The sequence below is a fragment of the Silene latifolia genome, chromosome Y (genome assembly GCF_048544455.1).
Source record: "Silene latifolia isolate original U9 population chromosome Y, ASM4854445v1, whole genome shotgun sequence".
NCBI classification, from domain to species: domain Eukaryota; kingdom Viridiplantae; phylum Streptophyta; class Magnoliopsida; order Caryophyllales; family Caryophyllaceae; genus Silene; species Silene latifolia.
Genome location: NC_133538.1, coordinates 60,506,226 through 60,531,991, shown reverse-complemented (window position 1 = coordinate 60,531,991; position 25,766 = coordinate 60,506,226). Strand labels below are relative to the sequence as shown.

Below are 25,766 nucleotides of genomic sequence, written 5' to 3'. Positions count from 1 at the left end.
CAATCCCAGTTGATAGGCCCAATAAAGTCACTAACCCATTCGGTGATCATGCTAATCACGTCACTGTCGAAGACATTGTTGATTATTCCCATCTCATTCGTCCATGTCACCTAAAAGGGGTTTTATTTGGGAAATATTCGTAGATTGCTCCAAATTCAGGCCAAACTTCGAGAATGAAATTCAAATTGGAAACTTTGCCGTTGACTGTTTTCCCTATATTTGAAGGAGTGCTATGAAATCAATGGGGTCTGGGCTGATTATAAAGATGATGTATACCGTACCAAAGGTGCTGCTATTCCCATACCCAAGAAGAAATCTTGAATGTGAGAAAGGATGCTCTCGAGTCTAACCACTTGACTTATTCGGAGCGCCCATATCGGGCGGAGAAGGCTAGCCATGCCTCGAATTTTAAGGATGTTCCAGAAAAGGTGTCCTCTAAAGAGCCTGCAACAGTCGAAGTTCTTGGTGAAGGGTCGACCTCAGAGGCTTCCCTTATCAAGAAACTCCAAAAGACTAAGGCCGATGTATCCATTTGGCAACTTATGTTGAGTTCGTTTGATCATCGTCAAGCTTTGTTTCAAGCCTTGATGAACATGACTGTATCATCGAACACTAATGACGACGACATGGTCGCTTATATTGCTCCAAACCGGCCAAGACTCGCTAATGTCGTGATGTTTTTCGATGAAGATCTACCACCATTCGGGCCTCAACACAACTTGGCCCTACATATTGCTATAGTGTGTCTCAACAAACACATTCCTATGACTCTTATTGAAGACGGATCCGTTGTCAATGTGCTTCCACTAAAAATGGCTCATATCCTAGGCCTCAAGAAGAATGATTTTGTCCCCACTACATAAACGGTTCGAGCATTCGACGGCACAGTGTATCGAGCGATTGGGATTGTCAATCTAGTGGTTTGAACTGGGCTAGTACAAAAGAAGATAAGTTGCCAAGTGATAGATGTGGGTTCTTCTTTCAATTTATTGATGGGAAGGCCCTAGATTCATGCTACAAGTGCCGTGACTTCAACATTGCATCGAAAAATCAAAATTCCACTTGAATGCGAAACTATCACCATCGATGCTACCCCAATAGTGGTAGCTGGAGGGGATGTTGCTTCCTAAGTGAGGACTGACATCATCAATGATTCATGTGGTTTCGAAGTTGTTAATATGGTGAAGCAAATTCCGAATTGGAGAATATGGATCTATATATGGGAAGTCATGTTTGCGAAGTAATTCTCAAGATGGGAACGTACTTCGGTTTCTCTATGTACCCTCAAAGAGAGAACACACTAAAGCTGGGAACCCCTACGGCTAAGGGAATAACGTTTGGGCTCAGATATGAGCCAACTGAAGAAGTTTTCCTAAAGAAAAGGGGAAGAACGATCGAAGATCGATCGAAGATCGAGACATAAAAATAAGGCCGTACTAGCCCACTTTGAACGGCCATTTCGTAAGAGAGGGGGAAGAAATCGTTTATTTTCCCGAACCCATTTTCGACTCGAAGAAAAACCAAATGGTCCCAAGAATTGAAATATTCCAAGATTGTTGTTACGTTCCCAAAGATATCTTTACCGTGATGCCGGGTAAGACTAAACCCACACCTATTGCTGATTAAAGGGCTATGGGTCTCCTCTTTGGAGAAGAAAGGAAGCCAGTCGTGCCAAAAGAATATTTGGTGAACATGATTCTACGAAGTGAAAGGCTCGATCCATCTACCCTCATCACCGATGTAGATCCTCAGAGCACTAGCTTAGGATGGCGGAAAACCATCAAGTGGACCGACAATAAAGGACTACTATTCAAGCTGACCACTGGAGAGGGCGAAATGTTCAAGCCGAATGATGATTCTGGATCTCGGTCTGAGTCTGATCTGATTCCTAAGGTTGAGTCAAAGGACTTAAGTGTTGAAAACACCCCTTCCCCAATCTTTGCTTCTCATGTACTCCTTCCTAGTCCTAGCATTCCGGGGACTGTCCCAAATGGTCCTATCTCGCCGCTGACTTTTGATCAGTTGGCTCAAATTTTGGCGCAATTTGTGCAGTTTCAAATCAATAATAATAAAAACCTGTTGCTTACGACTCGTTTTATTTACATTATAATTTGAGTTTTGAAAATGATTGTTTTAGTAATGACATTGAGAATGAGGTTGAAGACAAACAGGTTGAAGATGATGATGAGCTTGAACCATCTCCACAACTGGTTAAAGGGTTGGAGGAATTTGTTCAGAAAAATACGATGTTCGAGGATAGCGAAACAGTTAATATAGGAACCTTGATAGAACCGCAAGAGCTCAAAATAGGGTCTACCTTAGATCCTACAGAAAATAAAGGGTTTGTTGATCTATTGGGAGAGTTCAAGGATGTATTTTCATGGTCTTATAGAGATATGTCGGGAATCGACAGGGAAATCGCGGAACATCGAATCCCTATTAAACCGGGTTTTAAGCCTGTGAAACAGAAGCTACGCAGAATGCGAACCGAGTGGTCCTTAAAAGTCAAAGAATAAATTGACAAACAATTAAAAGTCGGGTTTATCAAAGCGTCGGAATACTCAAATTGGGTTGCTAACGTAGTGCCATTGCCAAAGAAAGACGGAAAAGTTCGAGTTTGTGTAGATTTTCGTGACCTGAACAAGGCAAGTCCGAAGGACAATTTCCCTCTACCTCACATTGATATCTTGGTAAACAAAACCACCAATCATACCCTCTTATCTATCATGGATGGTTATGCTCGCTACAATCAGATAAAGATGGCCGAAAAAGATATGCACAAAACACCCTTTACCTCAAAGTGGGGTACCTATTGTTACACGGTGATGCCCTTCGGTTTGATAAATGCTGAGGTGACATATCAAAGAACAGCAACAACGTTGCTACATTTCATGATGCACAAAGAAGTGGAAATTTATGTCGATGAAATGATCGTGAAGTCAAAAAAGCGTAGTGGTCATCTCGAAGCTTTGAGAAAGTTTTTTGAGAGGTTACGAAAATACAAGATGAGACTGAACCCGCAGAAATGTGCATTTGGAGTTACTTATGGCAAAATTTTGGGCCACATTATTAGCCACCGTGGAATCGAAGTTGACCCGTCAAAGATTAAAGCCATCATGGAAATGCCTCATCCCGAGACCGAGAAGCAAATCCGAGGGTTTCTAGGCTGTGTACAGTACATATGCCGATTTTTTGCTAAGTTAACGATGTTATGCGAGCCGATGTTTAAGAAATTGAGGGACGGGGAACACTAAATATGCGATAATCAATGTCAAGTCGTATTTGACAAAGTCAATGAAGTTCTATCCACACCGCCAATTTTGAGTCCACCTGTATCTGGGCTACCTTTTATCGTTGTATCTAACTGTAATACATACCACAATGGGGGCTATGCTAGCCTAAACTGTCAACAAATAAGAAAGGGCTATTTACTATATTAGTAAAAAGTTCTTAGCATATGAAGTGAAGTACACACCTCTGGAAAAGATGTGTTTGGCCCTAGTCTGGGCAACTAAGAAGTTAAGACACTATATGCTCAGTTACAGTGTGAGTATCTATTCGAGGATGGATCCAATCAAGTACCTGTTTGAAAAACCGGTGCTCAATGGTAGAATGTCGAGATGGACTCTTATGGTATTCAAGTTTAATCTCAAATACGTACCCTTAAAAGCAATTAAGGGAAGGGTAGTAGCCGATTTTCTTGCTGACAACCCAATCCAAGAAGTTAAGATGGTGGATACTTGGTCATTTCCCGACGAAGACGTGATTTATATAGAAGATGATGTGTGGAGCTATACTTTGATGGAGCATAGAATTATATGGGATACGGGGTCAGAATTCTCCTAATCTCCCCGAAGAGTGAACACGTTCCGGTTTCAATCAAATTGGACTTTAACGTGATGAATAATGCCGCGGAATATGAGGCATGTGTTGTTGGGCTTGCGTCGCGCGCTCGATTTGGGCGTGAAGAAGCTTTTGGTACACGGGGACTCCTCTCTCATGATAGTTTGGCCCCATACCAAGCAAGGATCGAAGAATTAGAACGACACTTCGATGATGTCAAATATGTTCATCTTCCGAGAGATGAAAATCAATTTGCAAATGCACTATCAAAAATGGCCACGTTAAACAATATTTCCGGGCATATGGACCGTATGCCAATTTATGTCGAAAGGAGATCGTCACCCTCTTATGTGAATGCAATTGACGATACCTGGAATACCACGGTTTTCTGGGTCTTGTTACTCGGCCGAATAGGGCTATCTCGGCCGAGTAAAATGTCGTGTGTTTTCTGGTCAGGCTACTGTCCAGGAACACTCGGCCGAGTAGTGTAATACTCGGCTGCGTAGAGGGTACTCGGCCGAGTACTCTTAGTACTCGACCGAGTAACCGGTATGACGGAATTTATTTTCGCGGTTTGATTAAGGATGATTAAAGGTTATATAAATCGTGTTTTTATAGTTTCTATTCATTTTACCAACACCTAATTATATTCTACGGTTCTCTAATCATCCTTAATCACTCTTAAGGCAATTGATCGTCCGTGAGTCTTTTGCTCATCTCTTTCGCGTAAGTTCGTCGGTAAGTCACTAATTTCGTATCTTTTGTTTAGTATTGTGTTTTAGGGTTTTGCCTTAATGCTTAGATTTAGGGAAAAGTTTGATTGAATAATTGTGATTAGTATTGTTATGATTGTTAATAGGTGAAAGATTCGTAGTAGAACAATTCTAGCTTCCGCTGTGTGCTTGTGATTCAGATCAGTGATAAGGTAGAGGTTCCCTACTTAGTTGTCTGTTTATTTGATTTAAGACGGTGTTTATTATATTATTGGCATGATTGGAATTATTGTTGGAATTGTCTTTCTTGGTTGTTGGAATTGTTGTTGTTTGTCTATGTTGCGAGGTGCGTCCTCGGCAGAGGGGTGTCATTTTCGGGAATGGCTTCACGCCCTTGATCACCCCTAGTGGTTCCAGTCACAAAGGGGGATGTGCACATTAATGGACATGGGTTGTTCCTCGTTGCGATGAGTGGGGCTTAGTTGGGCATGGCTACGGTCCCCCACTGGCGGTGAGGATTACCTGTCGCGACGGGTAATCTGGTAGGGCTGTACACTTAAGTGTGTAGCCGGATATGAGATGTGATTGGAGTTGGAGAATGGATGTATTGTTTTTTCCCTTGGTTGTTTCTTTGCGATTAGCTTATCTTTATTATTCAGTTAACTGACCCCGTTGTGTTTTATAAAACTATGGTGATCCATTCGGGGATGGTGAGCAGATTGTGACAGGTGATGATTACATTTAGCTGCGGGGACGAGGATGGGATGTCATCACTTTGAGTCTAGCGTCCGCTGTCACGAGTTTAGATACCTTGTTTTGATGTATTGAGATTTATAAACTGTTACTTTAGTGTTCAGTTAAGACTATGTATTCACTTAACTTTATACTTTAATGATTGTTCTTGAATGGTTAATTTTGATATACTTACCTCGGGCAACCGGGATGGTAGTATCTTCCTATGCTAGGGTGGTCCTTGGTAAGGCACCTTGGTATGTGGGCGTGTTACAATACTGAAGAAAGTGAAGCTGAGCCTTGGTATATGGCTATTCTAAGGTACAAAGAGATGGGAGAATACCCTATCGACCTTGATGTACGAAGGAAGCATGCCTTAAGAATGCTGGAATCCTAATTTATTAAGACTGATGATGGGCAGTTATACAAAAGAACGGGCCAAGGTGTTTTGTTGCAATGTGTTGATAAATTGACAGCTAAGAAAGTTATGGAAGAAGTCCATGAAAGACAGTGTGGGCCACACATGAATGCGCACATGTTGGTTCGAAAAATCATGAGGTTGGGTTACTATTGAACAACCATGGAGACAGATTGTCGCAGATATGTTAGGCATTGCCATAATTGCAGATTTTTGCAAATGTTCAACATGTACCACCCTTTATGTTGTATACCATGACGTCACCCTGGCCATTTTCAACATGGGGGATCGATATTATCAGAAAGGTAAACCCATCTGGAACGGGAGGACATTGCTTTCTCCTTGTTGCAATCGACTACTTCACAAAATGGGTAGAAGCTAAGTCTTATAGAGAACTCAAGGCAAAGCAAGTGGAAAATTCATTCACAATGAAATCATTTGTCAATATGGAGTATCACATGAGCTCATCAGTGATCACCGAACTCATTTTCAAGCTGAAACTGAAATTATACTTCAGAAGTATAAGATAAAGCACCACAACTCGTCACACTATCGACCACAGACAAACGGTGCGATAGAGGCTGCTAACAAAACGGTTGCTGCCATTTTGAGTAAGATGTCGGATAATTACCGTGAATGGTCCGATAAGATACCTTTCGCATTGTGGGGGTACCGTACCTGAATTAGAACAGCCACGAGAGCAACTACCTACTACTTGGTTTATCGAATGGACAAAGTTCAACCAGTCGAATTGGAAGTACCGTCTTTAAGAACCTTGCTAGAAAGTCAAGTTCCCGAAGCGGATTGGGTTCAAGCGTGATATGACTCATTAGTGATGGTTGATAAGCGTTGTTTGAACGTGTTGTATCATGTCCAACTCTATCAGAAGAGGATATAGAGAGCTTTTAACAAGAAGGTGACACCACAAGGAATCAAGGAAGGAGATTTGGTTCTAAAATCAGTTCGCGCTCTACTACTAGTGGACCCAAGGGGTAAATTCAAGCCAAATTGGGCAGGCCCATATTTCGTAAAGAATATTTTGTCGGGAGGTGCCATTCGGTTGACAGATTTGGACGGAAATGACTTTGCAAATTATACAAATTTGGATCAGTTGAAGAAGTACTACCCTTGAAAAGTCCTCATTCTCAAATGTTATGAAATAATATTCGAATTCCTTTGTGCTTAGAAGAAGTCATAAGTTGTTGACATTTGTTGACGCTGCATGAAATGTTTTCAAAGGGAGAACTAAGGACCCGGTTTGATTCTGTTGCAAAGCAGATACGTAGAAAACTCTTTAAGAGAGTGCAATCGGAAACTTTGTAATGCAAAAATGAATTTTTATGCAGAAATTGGAATTTATAATAAATAGTAGTTTTTTATTTATTCTTGATTTCCGAGCGAAGCTCAATACAAAGTTTATTTTGGGCTAAGCCCATCACACACATGCAGAAGGAAAGCACCCAACATAATAGAAAATAAATAATAGTAGAAACACCTAAGCTAAGTCCCAGCCTAAGCCGAACACGAGTCGCGAGGCCCATCACGTCGAGACGATGTCTCACCCATCATCACCCTAGCCCATTTCTTCGAAAGAGTCACGTCTTCTTCACGCGGGCCTAATTGGGCTTTCACAGACGATCGAGAACCAAACCTATCAGCCAAAGACGACCCATTGCTAGCCGTCAAACCCAACCTTTGCCAAACATTTGGAGTCTTAGGGCCAGTCCTAGAGTTCTTGTCGGTCTCCGGTCCAGACTCCGAAAGGGTCGAGAATATTTATTCGAAGTAAGATTGGTTCACCAAGCTGTATTGGTGATACTTCCAACCCACAACATCGTCCTTCCGCAGTTTCCATCTAACTTGAAAAGTTGGTTCGGTAGCCCATTTCAGATAAGAGGGAGAAACCCATGTAATTTCTGGTGGATCTATCATATGCCAAATAGTCCTACCATTCCAAGCCTTAGCCAGGCTTGACACTTAGAGTGGGTAACATTGAAGATTGGCCCACGAGCAGCTTCAACGGCTGGAATAGTCGGTCGGTGGCCGAAGTGACGAAGTACTCGATCATGGTAGTTCTAGATGGACTGATCTAGGCCCAGCAGCATGATGTACCTTGGTTTATCAATGTCTGAAAGACCCGTGAAAGAGTCCAGCAAAAGCCAATATGGGACCCAACGAATGTGGGACGCTACCCCAATAGTCAACATCTCGCGCCAATAACCCGACGTTTGGTCGAATATTCTCACCAGTGGTCGAGAAGTGAAGCTGCTCACATGATATTTCTTGGATGGTTGGGCAAATAATCCAAGTCTTTCAACGAACCACATCTGTTTAGTAGAAGTAGTTAAAAAGCTGAAAAAAACGGAGAAGAAAAAGTAAAAAAGAAAAAAGAAGAAAAGAAAAATAAAAAAGGAGGAAAGAAGCCGAATAAAAAAGAAAAAAGGAAAAACCTGCAGAAGACGAGTAGATCCGGTGTATGCAGCAGTTGGGTTAGATTTCCGAGCATCCAAGCCCCTAATAGTTTCAGCTAAGATAACATTTATCTTAAGAGGACATAACATTTATCTTAAGAGGACATAACATTTATCTTAAGAGGAGTAGGATGCGACAAATAGAGTTTAATGGTTGTACATGTTGTAGTAGATTTGAAAGTAGAGTGTTGGTGTAGCATAAAGAATGGATTTGTGATGTGATTGATATTGTTAAAAGTTCATGGCCGTGCTTGTAAGTACTGCGATGTTTAGGAATGAGAGAATACTTCGGTAGTGTTGACAATTGGGTGAGGATGTTTATGAGTTCGATATTGTTGACAGTTGGATGGTGATGTTATGAGTGGGAGTAAACTTCGAGGACGAAGTTCCTTTTAGGGGCGGTAGAATGTAACATTCCGTTTGATGTGTATGAGTGTCTTGATATTGGATTTTCTAGTGGATAATATTTAGTGAGACGAAGCTAGCGACATTGGTGGATGGTATTTTAAAGTGTATGGAGTTAGTGTCGACAGACTATAATGCGGTGGATATGATATCGTGAGTCATGTTGTGGAGGTAGGAATAAATGGTGGAGTCGGTGTTAAAAGTTCATGTTTTATAGGTTGGGATTTCGTTTTGAGTTCTTAGTTGCGTTGTTATGTCTTAGTCAAGTTAGTATGTTTGTTTTGAGTATGGGTTGAACTTCGGGGATGAGGCTCTTTTTAAGGAGGGAAGACTGTAATACTATGGTTTTCTATGTCTATGGGTACTCTATCGATTGGGGCTTACTCTGCGAGTAAGTTTGTTTTTACACAAAAATTGTAGTCTGCCTGTTGGTTACTCGATCGAGTACGTGTGGCACTCGATCGAGTAAGTCACTTACTCGATCGAGTACGTGAGTCTTACGGGTTATTTTGCCGGGTTTTGATAGTAACGCGAAAAGGATATAAAAGAATCTTTCGTCAGTTTCTTATCATTTTACCCTATTCTAAGTTTCATAAGAAATAAAAACAAGTTACGTTACTCTCCTCTTTCGCATTACTATCAAATCCTAAGGGCTAGAGTCGTTGGATTGTTGAGTTCTTTACGCCGAGTGAGCTTCTACTATGATTTTTATATCGTTTCATTGATTTTAGTTGAAACCCTAATTGGGTAATTTGGGGGTTTTGGGGAGTATTGTTGATTTTAGATTGTGATTGCTTGTATGATTGTGTGTTTATAGGAGGTGATTTCGTTGAAAGAACGATTATGATTAGCTGATTGTGACGATCTTGGTGATTGTTTTTCCAGGTATGGTTTCTCTACTCAGTATTTTTTACATGGCATTGTTGATTGTTGTTGATTGTTGTTGATTGTTGTTGATTGTTGCTGTTGTTGTTGTTGTTATTGTTGTTGTTGTTATTGTTGTTATTGTTGTTGTGTTGTTGTACATCGTATTGGTTTTGGAATTGGTGATTGTTGGTAGTGTAATATGGTTATTGTATGATCGTTTGTGGTTTGCGAGGTGCGTCCTTGGCTGACTGGAGTCTCTTGCGGGAGTGGCTTCACGCCCTTGAGTCGCCTTCTGTGGAACCCGCCACAGAAGGGATGTGCACATTTAGGAACTTGGTTTTATCGCTCGGATGAGATGAGCGGGGCTTAGGTGGGAACGGCTGCGGTCCCCCACTGGCGGTGTGGAATAATTGTTGCGATGAGTATTCTGGCAGGACTGCACACTTTAGTGTCTAGTCAGGTGTGTGGTGATTTGAGGGAGATTGGTTTGGTTGGATTGGATTGTTGTATTGCTTTGGTTGTAACGTTTGTCTAATCAGTACTGATCCCGTTTAAATGTTTTAAAAACTGTGGTGATCCATTCGGGGATGGTGAGCAGTTATTGAGCAGATGTGAGTTGATGCACATGGGATAGCTGGGTTGAGTCGCCACGAGATTTTTAGAAGTCTTCCGATGTGTCGTAGACATTCTTTTACATTGTTTTTAGTTGGTTTGACAGTTTTGAGGAACATTTGTATTTTACTTTAACGGTTTTGGTTTTGGAATTGTATCGCTTTAAACATATTTAATAAAGTATGTTTCTTTATTGTCTATTTGATATACATTGCCTCGGGTAACCGAGATGGTAGCATTCTCATACTTTAAGTGGTTCTGGTAAGGCACTTGGGGTATGGGGGTGTCACATGCATGACCTATATATAGACCGTGGCTGGTGGTTTAGGACGCCTAGATTCGCGTGCCTTGTTGCTTTGTTGCATTCGTTGTTCATTTGCTTTGTTGCTTTCGTTTTTAGTTGCTTTCTTGCATTCATTGTTCATCAATTAGTTGTTTTCGTTGTTCGTTGTTTGGTTGCTTGTTGTTATAGTTGTTTTATGAACTAACCTCTAACGTTTGTTCATCTTTCTTATGCTAAGCGTAAGAATTTCAATCCCTCTCTTTTGGTTGCGTTGTTTATTTAGAATGAAATTCGCATGCTAAATCACTTGACGAGTTTTATGCATTAAACGACTTAGAAACTTGCTTCATATGTTAGGAATTAACATAACGGTTGCATTTTTCACATGTGCTCATATCCGAAATAGCCATCCTTTTCCATGAGTAGAGACCGTTATTGCAACGGGCGAGGTTGGGTGTTTTTTAATGAAATTATTTAAACTTCCTAACAAATAATCTCACACGAACTAATTTCTCTAAAATTTGGTTTCTAAATTTCACCTTTAACTTTAGTGGCGACTCCTTTCAACGATGTAAAATGTTTTTTTTGAAAAGGAACATTTGCGTGGATGAATTCCCTTGTCCACAGTTCTTTAATTAATTTATTATTTTTTGCTATTTCAAATTGTTAATATTCATCATTTTAGGGTACTAAAACTTATTTTCTTGTCCTAAAATGATTAATTATCTTTAGTGATGGAGTATAAAGCACGAATCAAAATAATCTCAAAAAATAAAAGTAAAGAAAGATAAGTTGTTGAATTCCTTGAAAATGTTTGCGCCATTACATCAGAAATGTTAAATTCGTTCTGAGTTACAAGTAAAAAATAAAAACTACTTTTATAAAATAAAAAATGATAAGTTGAAGTATCGTATTGCGTCCATTTAACGTAGATTGTGAATTTATAATTTTAATTTTTATAACATAGTATGGAGTGAGTTTTTTGTGTTTCCAAAATAGTACAGTCTTGAGACATCCCCTACCCCCAAAAAAAGATCCTGGCTTCGCCCCTGTGAAGATTAAACAAAGATAGGAAATATATTTTGCCTTATCGAATTCTAAAACTGCACTCAGTATAAATTGTACTAAATGTTATTGTGATTGGTCGTTTCCTTTTAAATAGGGATAGGTTTTAGCTCATATGAAAGTTAATAATTGACATAATCTAAAAGATGACAGAATTTGACATGTGGCGAAATAAATAGGTAGATGACCTGTGGTCTTCTGGCTCAACTTTAATATAATATATGATAGTAATTAATTTAGGTTTTATAGGAGTTATATATGGAATAAATGAACCGAATTTATTTTCGCAGTACACTTTTGACTCGTAACATTACATTTGACACAATATTTTCTATTTGCATACCCTTGGATAAGAAACATTCTAAACCTAAACTTCTCAATTATTAACCCACCGAACTTCTTAAATCAATTAAGTTTTTCGTGAATAACTATTTGAAGTTAAAAAATCGCTCTAACTGCAAATTATTGATGAAAAGAAATGGTTTGTATTCCTTTTAAAAGAAACAAGTTCTTCTGCAGGTACCCTTGTATTTTTTGAAATTCTACGTGGTATTCCTCATCTTTTGAAAATAGCAATGCTACCTCTAAATTGAATGAAAACTTCTTAAAATACCCCAAAAGCTGTATTTTGTCCTATTTAACTGTTTATTTTATACACTTTTTATTGATTTTTTGGCGATAATTTGCCAAACTTATATCACAAATTATGTTTACTCAATCTTTTATATATTGCTTTATTAAATTTAACTCTTAGGAAACTCAAATTTTATTAGTTTGGGTTTTTTTATGAATAATTTATAAAATTTAGGGGTACCAGTGATGTTTTTATAAATTGAGGGATACCACGTAGAAAATCGAAAAAATACGAGGATACCATGTAGAAAATCCTTAAATTTTTTTTTTACTTGCTTATTTAGGTATTTGATTTTCAAATAAATCGCTAACTGCATGTTATTTAGCTTTTGGCGTCACCAGTGGATGTGGGATGATGTCGCGGTGGAAGGAGTTTGATGACGTTTTTCAAGGCATGAGCACTACGGCGTAGCGTTGTATTGGTGGTGCAGTCGCCTCTGGTCATCGGACGTCACCTCTGGTTGTCAGATGTCACCTATGGTCGTGGTGAAGGGTGGCGATGGTTGGGGGTGTGGCGGGTGTGTGGCCGTGGGAGGGGTAGTGGTGGGGTTAGATGTGATGGTATATATGTTCTATTCTTTTTTCATTTCTTACCTATGCAGTACACATTGGTTAGGTAGAAATAAAAAGGGTATTATTGTAAAAGATGTACTGTAATGAGCAAAGTACATACTTCGGTAATAAACACCCTAAATGACATGTAAATACATTAAATACTTTGTCTCCTTATTTTTTTCTTTTTTGTAAACATCACAAATAATGAAACGATGGTTGATCTCACATTGAAAAAAATATTGGTTTTGGAGCTCGTTCCTGCTTGGGCTATTTCTATTTACCATTTAAATTTTATGAAATAATATTGCGTTAGACTTACCAAAGTCGTACATTTATTATCTATAATATATTTTTAGTGATATATCTTGAATTTATGATGAGATATAAAAAATTATCTACTCCGTTGTTTTTACAGTAAAATTCACTATATCATTAATTTTATCAAACTTTTATATTAAAATAAATAAATTATTTTCCTTGAAGTGATTTGTTAGCTAATTTTCATTCTTTCTCCAGTTTGTACTGTTACTTTTACTACATTTGTTGTTACCACTGTTATTTAATCTACTCTCGCATCCCGCCTTCATATTATTTCTCTTACAGAAAATTCTCATGATACCTCTATGGTTTATACTTTTTCACATGGTACCTAGGTTTTTAAGAATGTGCTCACGGTACCCGTCAACTTTAAAAGTTGTTCACCATCTACCTGTAGGCCTTAACTCTGTGAAAATTGTTAATGACAAACAGTTGAATGAATTACTACCTTTTTGGAGAAATATTAGTTAGAGTATCTAATTTTTGAAGCTGTACCTAATTAATATTTCCACAGAATGCCTCTCAATTTTGTGAATATGCACAACATATCCCTGATACCTATAACAGTTTCATCAAACTATCTATCTGTTGGACTGATTGCATTTAAAGGGAGTTTGTTGTGTTTAATTAAGAGCAAAAACCATTGAAAACACTACTAAAAACACATTTATATTGGCGTGGAATCATCTCATTCAAGATCAAATTTTAAAGAGGTGCAATTAGATAACAAAAATTGCCCTGAATTTAATTCAACAAATCAACCTCCAATTTAAATGGAAAGTAATGGTGATATCATTTCTTTAATGTCAAACTAATTATGAAGGCTTAGGGTATAATTTTTGTAGGGGTTGTAATTGACATTATAAACATGATATGTCCATTTTATATAGGATTTTATCCCTCAATTTTAGCTCGGTTTTGATTGAATATCACACTTTTATTAGTGTTTTTATGAGCTAATCTTGTGTTCTAGGTGTGTTGCTTGTATTTGTTGCTTTTTGTAGGAAATTGAGCATTTGGTAGCTTATTCCCTTCATTTTAGCAAACACCAGAGTTCACTAAGATAAGTAAAAGCAAGCATGATGACACGTAGAAGTTGGAGCCCAAAGCGAAGGAATGAAAGTCAAGCCCAAAAGGAGGTCCAAAGACCAAGTCAATTGGGAAGCTTAGGAAGCCAAATGAAGCATTTACCCGGGTGAATTAAGGGACATTAATCGCAAACATTGGATCCGTTTGAGCATTTAATCAAGAATTAAAACCAAATGACCGGATTTACACGACCCCGATAAGGGTGGCCAGTCCCCGATCGGGGTTACCTTGCTCCATGAGTTTTACGTTATGCCCAATTTTACTATAAATATGGGCCTTAATCCGTCATCGGAGGACATATTTTTACACTCTCTTACACTTTCATATAGCCTTAACCAACAATTCTCTCTAGTTTTCATTAGTTTACATATTGTTAAGCATTTGGTTCTTTGTTAAACAATTTACATTCAAGTTAAGCATTTGGTTCTAAGTAATACAATATTTCCTTTGAAGCTTATTCTGGTTTCAATTTGTGTTCTTCCATTCAAGTTCCAAGTTCTTGTTTCGGTAATTTCGATTCTAGTTCAATACGTTATTGCATTTTGTATTATCGTTATTTTATAATTTACAATTTAGTTACTAGCATTTCATATTAGTTTGTTATCACATTGTATTATCAAGTTACCATCACTAGTTTATCATTAGCATTCCTTATTACAGTTCTCATATTTATTATTTCACTAATTCACATGTTGTCAATATTAAGTGTATTCATAATTTATAATATTTTATTTAGTTATATTTACATTATTATTATGTTTATTATTTCATACAACATAAGTTTTTTTTCCAACATGAGTCAGTCGTTTCATTTATCTAGGGAATAGAGAAGCCATGCATGATTAATATTTGTAAATGTTAAATTAGGTTGATGTAATATTGTGTAATTGTTTCTATCACATGTTTGCATCGTCTTGATTAATCTTTGTTTAGTGGCCATTTTCATTGATTAAGTTTGTTAATTCATTCTATAAGTCGAGAGGCACGGAATAGAATTAGACTAAGCATGTGTTAGTAGGATGACCTAGTCATAACGAGAGTTCTCTAGGACCCTGTCTATGGTTGACAATAAGGCCGAGAGTTGGTTGTCTTTAAGCCTAAACAATTGAAAATGTTATCTATTCCGAGTTTAACATGAGCATCTATACACAATTGCATGTGTGACCCGACTCCCCTAGACGCATTTATCATATATTTTACATCGTTTAATTTACAAGTTATCAAACCAACCAAACAAATCAATCGTAATCGACCTTGATAGAAGTCTATTCATAGCTTTTCATAACGCAATTCCCTTCCCCTTGTGTTCGACCCATCGTAGTACATTAATTTATGTCTAGGGAAATTTATCTTTCATTAGGTGTGCGACAAAGCCTATCAAATTTTGGCGCCGTTGCCGGAGAGCATAGTTTTTTTTGCGTTTAGAATTGTTGATTTCTATCTTGTTTTCTTTTGTCTTGAGGAACACTTGTTCCTTGAGACTGTTGCTTACAAATTTCTTGAGATTGTTGTCTTATGCCCAGGTCTTCTCGTATTGGAGAATTGCTTTCACCGGATTCTGAGCCCGAGAAAACCTTGCGTAGAAGACGACATTTTTGGAAAGAAATTAAAGAAGCCGCTTCTCCCGTGCAAATTGAAAGTGCAAGAAAGTCATACTTAGACGTTATTAATGCTTTTATTGAGGATGAGGTTTCTAGTTCATCATCTCCACCGCCACCACCATCTCCAACCAAAAAGATGGTGAAACTTTCCTATCATTCCAAGCCCACCGCGGCTATACTCCCAGCGGGTATCACTACTACCCAAATTACCGCCCCGGAGTTCGAGGTCATATCGGATTTTATTAAACTTGTGGAGAGAAAATAATTTGGGGGAAGTCCTTTGGAGGATCCCAATTTTCATGTTCAAAACTTTTGTGACTATTGCTCCATGATTCGGCAAACGGGTGTCACTCAAGCCCAAATTAGGGAAATACTTTTCCTTTTCTCTTTGAAGGACAAGATAAAACTATGGATCAATAGCCTTGATTGCACCGCCATGGGAATCACCAATTGGGAAACATTGGCTCTTGCTTTCTATAAACAGTTTTTTCCACCGGAGAAAACTCAAACTTTGAGGAGCCAAATCATGGGATTCCGTCAACAAGCACTTGAGAGCTTATATGAAGCTTGGGAAACGTACAAGGAATTGAAAAGATAATGCCCACATAATGGGTTGGATCCCTGGTTCCTAACTATAACATTCTACAATGGATGTTGTGCCGAGTCCCGAAGAAATCTTGATTCCGCCAACAATGGGCGGTTTCATCAAATTGACACCGATATTGCTCATGCCACGATTGAATACATGGCGAGTCATTATGCTTAAAATGTCAATTCCCGAAGTGTGCCACTCAAGGGTAAGGAGGAATCTTCCGATACTTCCGTTTTGAAGGCTTAAATTGCCTTACTCCAACAATAATTGGCGGACCGAGATGCAAGTGTTTCTCTTCACCAATTCAATGCCATGTCTACTACGAGCCAAATTGTTGTTTGCGATGGTTTCGGAGGAGCGGGACATGTTGCCACTTTATGTAAAGCTAATTTTGAAGATGTAAATGCTTATCAAAGTTTTAAGCAAAATGCATACCCTACGGGTACCTTTTCCAATACTTACAATCCCAACACATGGTTTCACCCGAATTTGTCATATAAGAGCAACAATGTTCTAAACCCTCTACCACAAAATACCTTTGTCCCCCCACCACAAAATTACTTCATCCCTCAACAACAAAGGTTTGTTAATCCACCGGGTTTTCAAAACCAACAACAAAGGCATTAATGCTAAGAGTGCTAAAAGGAAGGGGGAATTTTCTTGGAAAAGATTGAAATGGATAAGGAAAGTGAAAGAAGCCATGAAAGAGAGCTCGGAAGGTGGCAAGCTCAAAGACGAAAATTGATCAAATGAGCTTCTTACGTCGTGCGGGACTTTAAACCAGCGCTTCTTGGGAGGCAACCCAAGCTCTTATTTGGTTTTGTTTTTTTATTTTTCCGCAAATTTAATGTTTTCGTAGCTTTAGAAATAAAATTAGTAGACTTGACGGTGTGTTGTTTTAGGATTTATAGGTGAAGGAAAAAGAAAAAGAGGCTCAAAGAAGAAATTCACGCTTCCCCATGAAAGAAACCCCGTTCAGGGACGTAACTTTCGAAAACGAAGAAGCTAAAGCAAATACGGAGTAAAAAAAGTCCACAGCGGCTAAATCCAGTCAACCACGATCTGGGTGACCAAGCCCCGACCGAGGTCGTAAGTTCCTATTTTTTGGCCTTTCTATGTGATACGAGATGGAAAAAAATCTCTCTGTTGCTTAGTGCTTTTCAACCCGACGGTACTCTCTCTCTTCCTCTATCATTTTCTTCCATTTTTCTGCACTTAAATCACAAAGAAAGATTAATTCCATCATCATTTTGCAAGATTTGTTCATCCATTAACATCACCAAGTAAGTATTCATCTCATTTCTCTTTGATTTCATCCATTTTAATCAATTTAATCAACTTTCTCAAACCCTAACTTAAATTGGGGGAAATTGATTTTGTGTTTGTTTATGCTAGAAATTGATTAAATTGTGTACTATTAATATTTATAGGATGAATTAGTTCACTAATTTGTTCTATTATACTTGTTTGGATGGATTTTTATTTGACTTAAGATGAATTTTTGTCTTAAAATTTCAGAAATGGCACCTAGAAAAGCTACTATTTAAGGTGCTACAAAGAGAAGGAAAGGTGGTGCGGAGTCGTCCCGAGCTACAGAGGAAGTAGAAATGCAAGACACACCGGAATGGCATGATCCAACATTTCCCCGAGTCATCTTCAGTAGTAAAAAACAATGGGATAATTAGGTTATCTTGAGAGCCAAAGGTATGAAAGCTACTAAATTCATCAATCAAGCTTCTTTGAAAAATATTGGTATTAAGAAAAATGTTAAAGGCTTTCTTAAGAATCTTGATATGAAGGCTTGTTAACCATGAATTATAAGACCTTCCCCGAACTCACCCTTGAGTTCTTGAGTTCCTTTGAATTTCATAAATCTAAAAAGAAGGACTTTATTCATAATGTAAGTTTCCAGTTGTTCAATAATGACTATAGATTGACTTTGGCGGAATTTGCCGAAATATTTCAACTGAAACATGAAGGCTTGCATATTGACTCCCCCGAGTATTACAACCCAAAATCACATGGCAATCCATTTCTCACTTCCCCTTTGTTGATTGGGATCATGTCCCTCATCAATATATTCACTACCCCGAAATTTGCATTTGGCAAAGGTTTATGGGGTGGACTTTCTTTAGTAGAAATGAGCCTCACTCGGTGAGGAGAATAGAGGTTGAAATTTTGGGTGCTTTTCTCAATGTTAATGATGATGAAAAATTGGGGATAAATATCCCTTACCACTTTGCGGTTCATTTGACCAAATAATGTAACACGAAAAATAGTGCTATTGTCATGGGTGGGTTGGTTACTAAAATTGCTCATCATTTATGCCGTTTTAACCAAGAGACCACCGACATGCGACCTTTGGATACTACTAGGGAAAAGGAGGATGGACTTGATTATGAATACTTTCTATCTTGAAATCGGTTTAGAAACTCTCATCCACACATGATTTGAAAAATTGATAGTAATGATTCTATTAGTCTACCGGATGACAAAAATGAACTTAAAGCTTTAGTCCATTCCAAACCCCGTCGTGGAAATGCCCCCTTTACACCCACTACTTATCTCTTACCTCTAAGGGAAGAGACACCCTCCACCATTAAGTAGCATGCAAGAGGTCAACCCTCTCAAGCACGCCATTCCACCTCTAGCATAAACATGATGGATATGATGCGAGACCTTAATCTTAATGTTAATACCATTCGTGATGATCAAAGACTTGCATTGCATCCTATTTATGACCATTTTGCTAGACAAGGGATAATCCGACCCGAGGGACCACACCCTTTATTCTATAACCATCCCGCGATTGGATTCCCTTCTTCTTCTAACTATAATGTAGGTACTTATTCTCCCGGTCCGGATTTTTGTGGTTCGGATTATGGAGCTGAGGCTTTCATGGAGGATATGGTAGATAAGGTGGTTATGAAGGTTATAGTAGCTATGGAGAAGGACTTGTTAGTGGACAAAATATTGGTGAATATGTCACTCCTCTCCAAAGAGATGAACCAAGTGGTAGTGGTCACCAAGATGATGCATCTGAAAGTGGTAGTGGTAAAGCAAAGAAAGGTAGGAAAAGCTTCAACTTTTGGCCCTTTTCTTGAATGAATGATGAATGGAAGAGTCCCCCATATACATACTAGCTTACAGGGAGGCTACCTAGTCTAGTAAGTGTTCTTTTCTTTGCATTTTAGTTTAATTTCTCGCAACCCATTAAATATAACCTCTTGGCTTTCTTGTTTATGTGCTTTGAGCCATTTTTAAGGTTTAATTGGATGCTTGGTATGTTGGCACATTGAGGACAATGTTGTGTTTAGCTTTTTTTTTGTGGGGGGGGGGGGGGGGGATTGCATTTGCATTGTAGTATAGTTTGCATTTAGAAAAATTCTGAAAATTTTGAGAAAATTGTGTTGCTTTTTGCTTCTAATGCTCCATTTAGCCTACTTTTGTCATGGAATTTATGCTTGCCCTCTTGCTTGTCCTAATGATAGCTTATATGCAAATGATTCTTTCTTATTTGATGGAATAATTGCTACATTGGGATGTCTTGACATAGTACGTAGAAGATGAAAATTGAACCATTAGGCTTGATCTTGATTTTTGGCAAGCTACAATATGGTCAGGTAGAGACTCCTAGGCCGGTGCATTCCATTTCCGGTCTCACTTAGGTGAGTGTAGGTCTCCTTATGGTGTGTGTTACATCAATAACGCACAAGTATGGTCTTGATTTCATCTCTTTATAAGCATTGCATTCATTTGTTATTAACATTTTGGAGCCATTCACATGATTATAATTGCCTTTTTAAACCCCTTCACAAAATTTATCCTTAGCTACATATTCCTACCTTGTTGAGCTAGTAGCTTTGATTAGTTGTGTTTGGGTGCTCATTTGGGATTTGGTTCATCTTTAAATATCATTCTGAGCTTGGTCTTAATGCTCATGGAAAAACAAGTGAAAAAGAAAATGAATTGGAAAAAAAACGAAAAAAAAAAGGAAAAAATGATGAATGAAAAAAATGATGGAAGAAAAAAGAAAGAAAGAAAGAAAAAATGTGAAAAAAAAGCATGAAAAGAGAAATGAAAAAAAAAGAAGCATGGTTTGAATTGGAAAAGAGAAGAAGAGGTTGATGTAAGAAACTCTCATGTTTTATTCATAAGTTTTGGAGAGTATTCTTGTGATTTGTATCGGAATTTTGGGATTAGTTTTGGGAATTGAGCATCCTTGCATTTAGCTCCACATACCATAAATCATTTGTTCCCCTTTCTTACCCATTACATATTGCCTTCTTCTTACCCTTGGTTTCTTTTACATGCTTGTATTTGTATGTTTTTGACTTGTAGTTTTGAAATGATTACCATATTAGATTGCGGGCACACTCTTATGAGTCGAGGATAGGTGAGTGTTACTCACACAAAAATCCTTTTACATAAAATGAGTGATGAGTGAGTCGTGAGAGTTCAAAGTCAAAAATATCATGCAAGAGCCAAAAAGTTCATACATAGTCATTCATGCTACGCCGTTATGTAAATCTCATCCATGTTTTTGCATTATTCCTATTGCCCATGTTGACTCGGGTTCTGAATCATTATACATTATCTTGTTTTAGGATATTACAAATTGATGGGATATGGTTTCTTGCTTGGGGACAAGCAAGAGTTTAGCTTGGGGGAGTTTGATGTGTCCATTTTTATAGGATTTTACCCCTCATTTTAGCTCGGTTTAGATTGAATATCACACTTTTATTGGCATTTTTATGAGCTAATCGTGTGTTCTAGGTGTGTTGCTTGTATTTGTCGCATTTTGTAGAAAATTGAGCATTTGGTAGCTTATTCCCATCATTTTAGCAAACACCGGAGTTCACTAAGCTAAGTGGAAGCAAGCATGATGACAAATAGAAGTTGGAGCCCAAAGCAAAGGAATAAAAGTCAAGCCCAAAAAGAGGTCCAAAGACCAAGTCAATTGGGAAGCTTAGGAGACCAAATAAAGCATTTACCCGGGTGAATTAAGGGACATTAATCGCAAACATTGGATCCCTTTGAGCATTTAATCAAGAATTAACACCAAATGGCCGGATTCACACGACCCTGATTGGGGTGGCCTGTCCCCGACCGGGGTTACCTTGCTCCATGAGTTTTACGTTATGCCCTTATTTTACTATAAATAGGGGCCTTAACTCGTCATTGGAGGACATCTTTTTACACTCTCTTACACTTTCATATAGCCTTAAGCAACAATTCTCTCTAATTTTCATTAGTTTACATATTGTTAAGCATTTGGTTCTTTGTTAAACAATTTATATTCAAGTTAAGCATTTGGTTCTAAGTACTACAGTCTTTCCTTTGAAGCTTATTTGGGTTTCAATTTGTGTTCTTCCATTCAAGTTCCAAGTTCTTGTTTTGGTAATTTCGATTCTAATTCATTACGTTATTACATTTTTTATTATCGTTATTTTATAATTTACAATTTAGTTACTAGCTTTTCATATTAGTTTGTTATCACATTTTATTATCAAGTTACCATCACTAGTTTATCATTAGCATTCCTTATTACACTTCTCATATTTATCATTTCACTAATTCACATGTTATTAATATTTAGTTTATTCATAATTTATAATATTTCATTTAGTTATATTTATATTATTATCATGTTTATTATTTCATACAACATTAGTTTTATTTCAAACATGAGTGAGTAGTTTCATTTGTCTAGGGAATAGGGAAGCCATGCATGATTAATATTTGCAAATGTTAAATTAGTTTGATGTAAAATTGTCTAATTGTTTCAATCACATGTTTGCATCATCTTGATTAATCTTTGTTTAGTGGCCATTTTCATTGATTAAGTTTGTTAATTTGTTCTATAAGTCAAGAGGCATGGAATCAAATTAGACAAATCATGTGTTAGTAGGACGACCTAGTCATAACGAGAGTTCTCTAGGGCCCGGTCTATGGTTGACAAGAAGGCCGAGAGGTGGTTGTGTTTAAGCCTAAACAATTAACAATGTTATCTATTCCGAGTTTAACATGAGCATCTATATAAAGTTGCATGTGTGACCCGACTCCCCTAGACTTCTTTATCATATATTTTTACATCGTTTAATTTACAAGTTATCTAACAAACCAAATAAATCAATCGTAATCGATCTTGATAGAAGTCTATTCATAGATTTTTCATAACGCAATTCCCGTTTCCTTGTGTTCGACCCCTCGTACTACATTAATTTGTGTCTAGGGAAATTTATCTTTGATTAGGTGTGCGACAAAGCCTATCAAAACACGAACCGTGTTTGTGTAATGTCATCTCTAACTTCTAAGTAAAAAAATTTATTGGGTTATTAAAACGGTTGAACTGTTAATTAGTTTATGGAAAAACCTTTTAAAAACCCTAGGCATATGTTGGGCATATTCTCTAACCTGAGGGGTATTCTTTGCAAATATTAGTTAGTTATACAGCTTTAAAAATTAGTTACTCTTACTAATTTTCCTCCGAAAAAGTAGCAATTCATTCAATGGTTTGTCGTTACAATATTTGACAGAGTTAAGGCCAAAGGGTAAATGATACACAACTTTTAAAGTTGAGGGGGTAACATGAACACATTCTTAAAAACCTAGGTACCACGTGAAAAAAAATGAAACCACATGGGTTCTATGAGAATTTTCAGTTTCTTTTACTACTCCCACATTTAATAATATTAATTTTACTACTCTCGTTGCTGTTATTGTTACTTTCACTACTCTCGCGTCTATTATTGTTACTTTTACTACTTACATTTGTGATTACGATCATATTTACTAAAGTCAATGTTGCTATCATTACTTTCACTATTAATATAATTACTTTTTCTACTTATACAATTTTGTCTGGCTTATATAATTAAAATAATATATTAGTGTAACACCCCCTTCTTACCCGTACCATCTCGGTTTCCCGAGGCAGTGTATCGGAGTTGCAATTAAGAAACAACTTAATTAAATAACAAGTTTAGTGATCTACAAATGAATGAATAAATGAATAATAAATGTGAACTAGAAATTATACAAGTTGTCTACCATCTAAGTTATATATCTATGCTACTCGACTCCAAGTCCGTTGCTCGTCCCGTCTCCCGCGTGACATCAAACCAGCCTGTACTTAACCTGCTCTCCATATGATCGGAAATATCATATGGAACGACACAAGCCAGCCCGGAAATAGGTGATAATTTACACAGACACACAAACACGTCAGTTTTAATAAATAAATATAAGACACGAGACAATGTATATAAGTATACAACATGCCAATGATGTAAGTAAGACACTACCATAAAAGCACCACACTGGTACCAGGATACGCCCAGACGTACCCACAGACACCGGTGCCAGGGACACGCCCACGACACCACACCTCACAAATAAGTACTCGGAACACGTCTGTGGTACCGGGCCCGAGAGCTACTCAGATCCCCTGCCAGACGTCGTGCCTCAACCATAGGAGTCCCTCCGTAACTCAAGTCATTAATATGCACATTTCTCTTGAAATGGGAAGTTCCAAGAGGCGACCCGAGCATGAGACAGTCTCCCAACCGCCTCACGTCTCCTCAACAACAAGTAACCAACCATAAACCGCCATGTCCTCCAATATGCATGACAAAAACAATAAATGCAAGATACCACATAATATGCCTATTATCGACTCATGATGATGCACGGTCCCAAATACGATATGAATGTCAATTCTCAATATTCCGACATCATGTTATAATGTATTTATAGTAACATATGCATTCACAACAAACATGTTATAATGCAAGGACCACTCAATAAAGACTCACATGACCGTCCAAACATATTGAAACCGAGTAGGATTAACCCACCTTTCAGCATACCCATAAGCAATCCAATTAATAATATTTTTCCACAAAACCGTCACCTAAATAAATACAATAAATACGCATAATTACTAACTAATCTAATTACAAATACAATTATATAATTTAATATAACTAAATTCAAATCCCGACTCAATTACCCGCCAACCACAAGGTTAAAGTCCCGACTCATAAGCCATTATACACTAATTAAATCCCGACTCACATTCCACGCTAAACATGTTTCAAACCGTGACACACTCACCCCCGATCTCCCTTCACTTTCTACGGCAACCACCACCTACACCACCACTTGCCGCTGCCACCATGGGTCACCACCACCAATCATGGTGGGGCACAGCTAGCCCGTAAAACCGCAGCAGCAACAACAATAAAGGCAGCCCAACACAACACATACACACACGAGTTACTTACACCAAACATCACCACACTCACCACCATTACCCCACCAAGCCTCGGTGAACCATGGCCCTGCCCAGCACCGGCAGCCACCACCAAACCCAAGCCCAAACCACCATACACGACAACACAACAACAACACACAACCCGAACTCCTCCCTTTTGAACCCGTTTTATACACCCTTGAACACCACTCAACCGCCATGAAGGGCTGAAAGTCGTATGCCTATCAAAGTAAATTTATATCACCTACTTAACTACACTGCTAAAAATAGCAATATAATGGAAGTAAGGGTCGAACCCACAGAGAGGATGACAAAGTTAACTAATGTGTATAATAATGCAGAATAAAGTAACTGATTAGGAGGAGGGAATTTGTTTGATTGGTAAACTAAGACTAAAACAAATAATAAACTTAGAGTAATATAAATAATTAAAGGTCTTAGGTCAACTTATCTCTGCTACCAATTAGTCAACTGATCATCGAAAGTCTCAATTACCAATTTACCTTTTAGTATCTATCGTGAAATAGATATGCAATATTAATTTATGTTCCTTCTTAAGAGTAGTCAAATAATTCAATCTGCGATATTATAAAACCCTAACTATCAAATAATCCAATACACGCGTGCGAGATTCAACTCAATATAAGCAATAATGATCAAAGAAACCGATAGAAACAATAACCACAACCACGCAGTCGTAATTCAACTGTATGTTTAATCTCTTCCTAAACCCAAATAATGATAAACTGAATCAATTAGAGGGATAAAGGTTTAATTTTGTTATCAAGTAAACTGAGTCGATAATCTAAACTAGCAAAAGATTAATAATTACTAACACTATTGATCACATAATGAAAGTAAATAAAAACGAAAGAAATAAAGAACAAGAGATTAGAACAATACTTGAAAGGTAATAGGTAAAGACAATCTCACAATCGATTAATCGGTAGCTTCAAAAGTTAAACCAAAAAATGGAGGAATTAGTTCCTCATACTAGATCTAGAATAATTAGGTTTTCCTCCAAATTGCATAAAGTGTTTTCTCAAAACTAAAGACTAAGCTAAAATAGTAATTACGTAATTAGCTAGATTAGGAAAAATATAATAATAAAGTCAGAACAAACCGATTAAAATAAAATAACAAGGTATGATATGACGAGTCTACACAAGGTCGAATATAACTACAGACCTCGTGTGTAGCTAGAATGTTGGTAGAATGTCGTGAAATAAATATGACGTGCAGGAACACACGACACGAATGTTGGTCGAATGTTGCTCGAATGTAACTGCTG

At 37.7% G+C, this 25,766-nt stretch overlaps 1 non-coding gene across 1 annotated transcript; it reads right to left on the bottom strand.

The window, feature by feature from the left end:
- Positions 1-16,113: 16,113 nt before the first annotated feature.
- Positions 16,114-16,220, bottom strand: LOC141635738 (small nucleolar RNA R71). Its single transcript, XR_012540401.1, has one exon. It is a non-coding gene; the product is annotated as a small nucleolar RNA R71 (small nucleolar RNA).
- Positions 16,221-25,766: the final 9,546 nt, after the last annotated feature.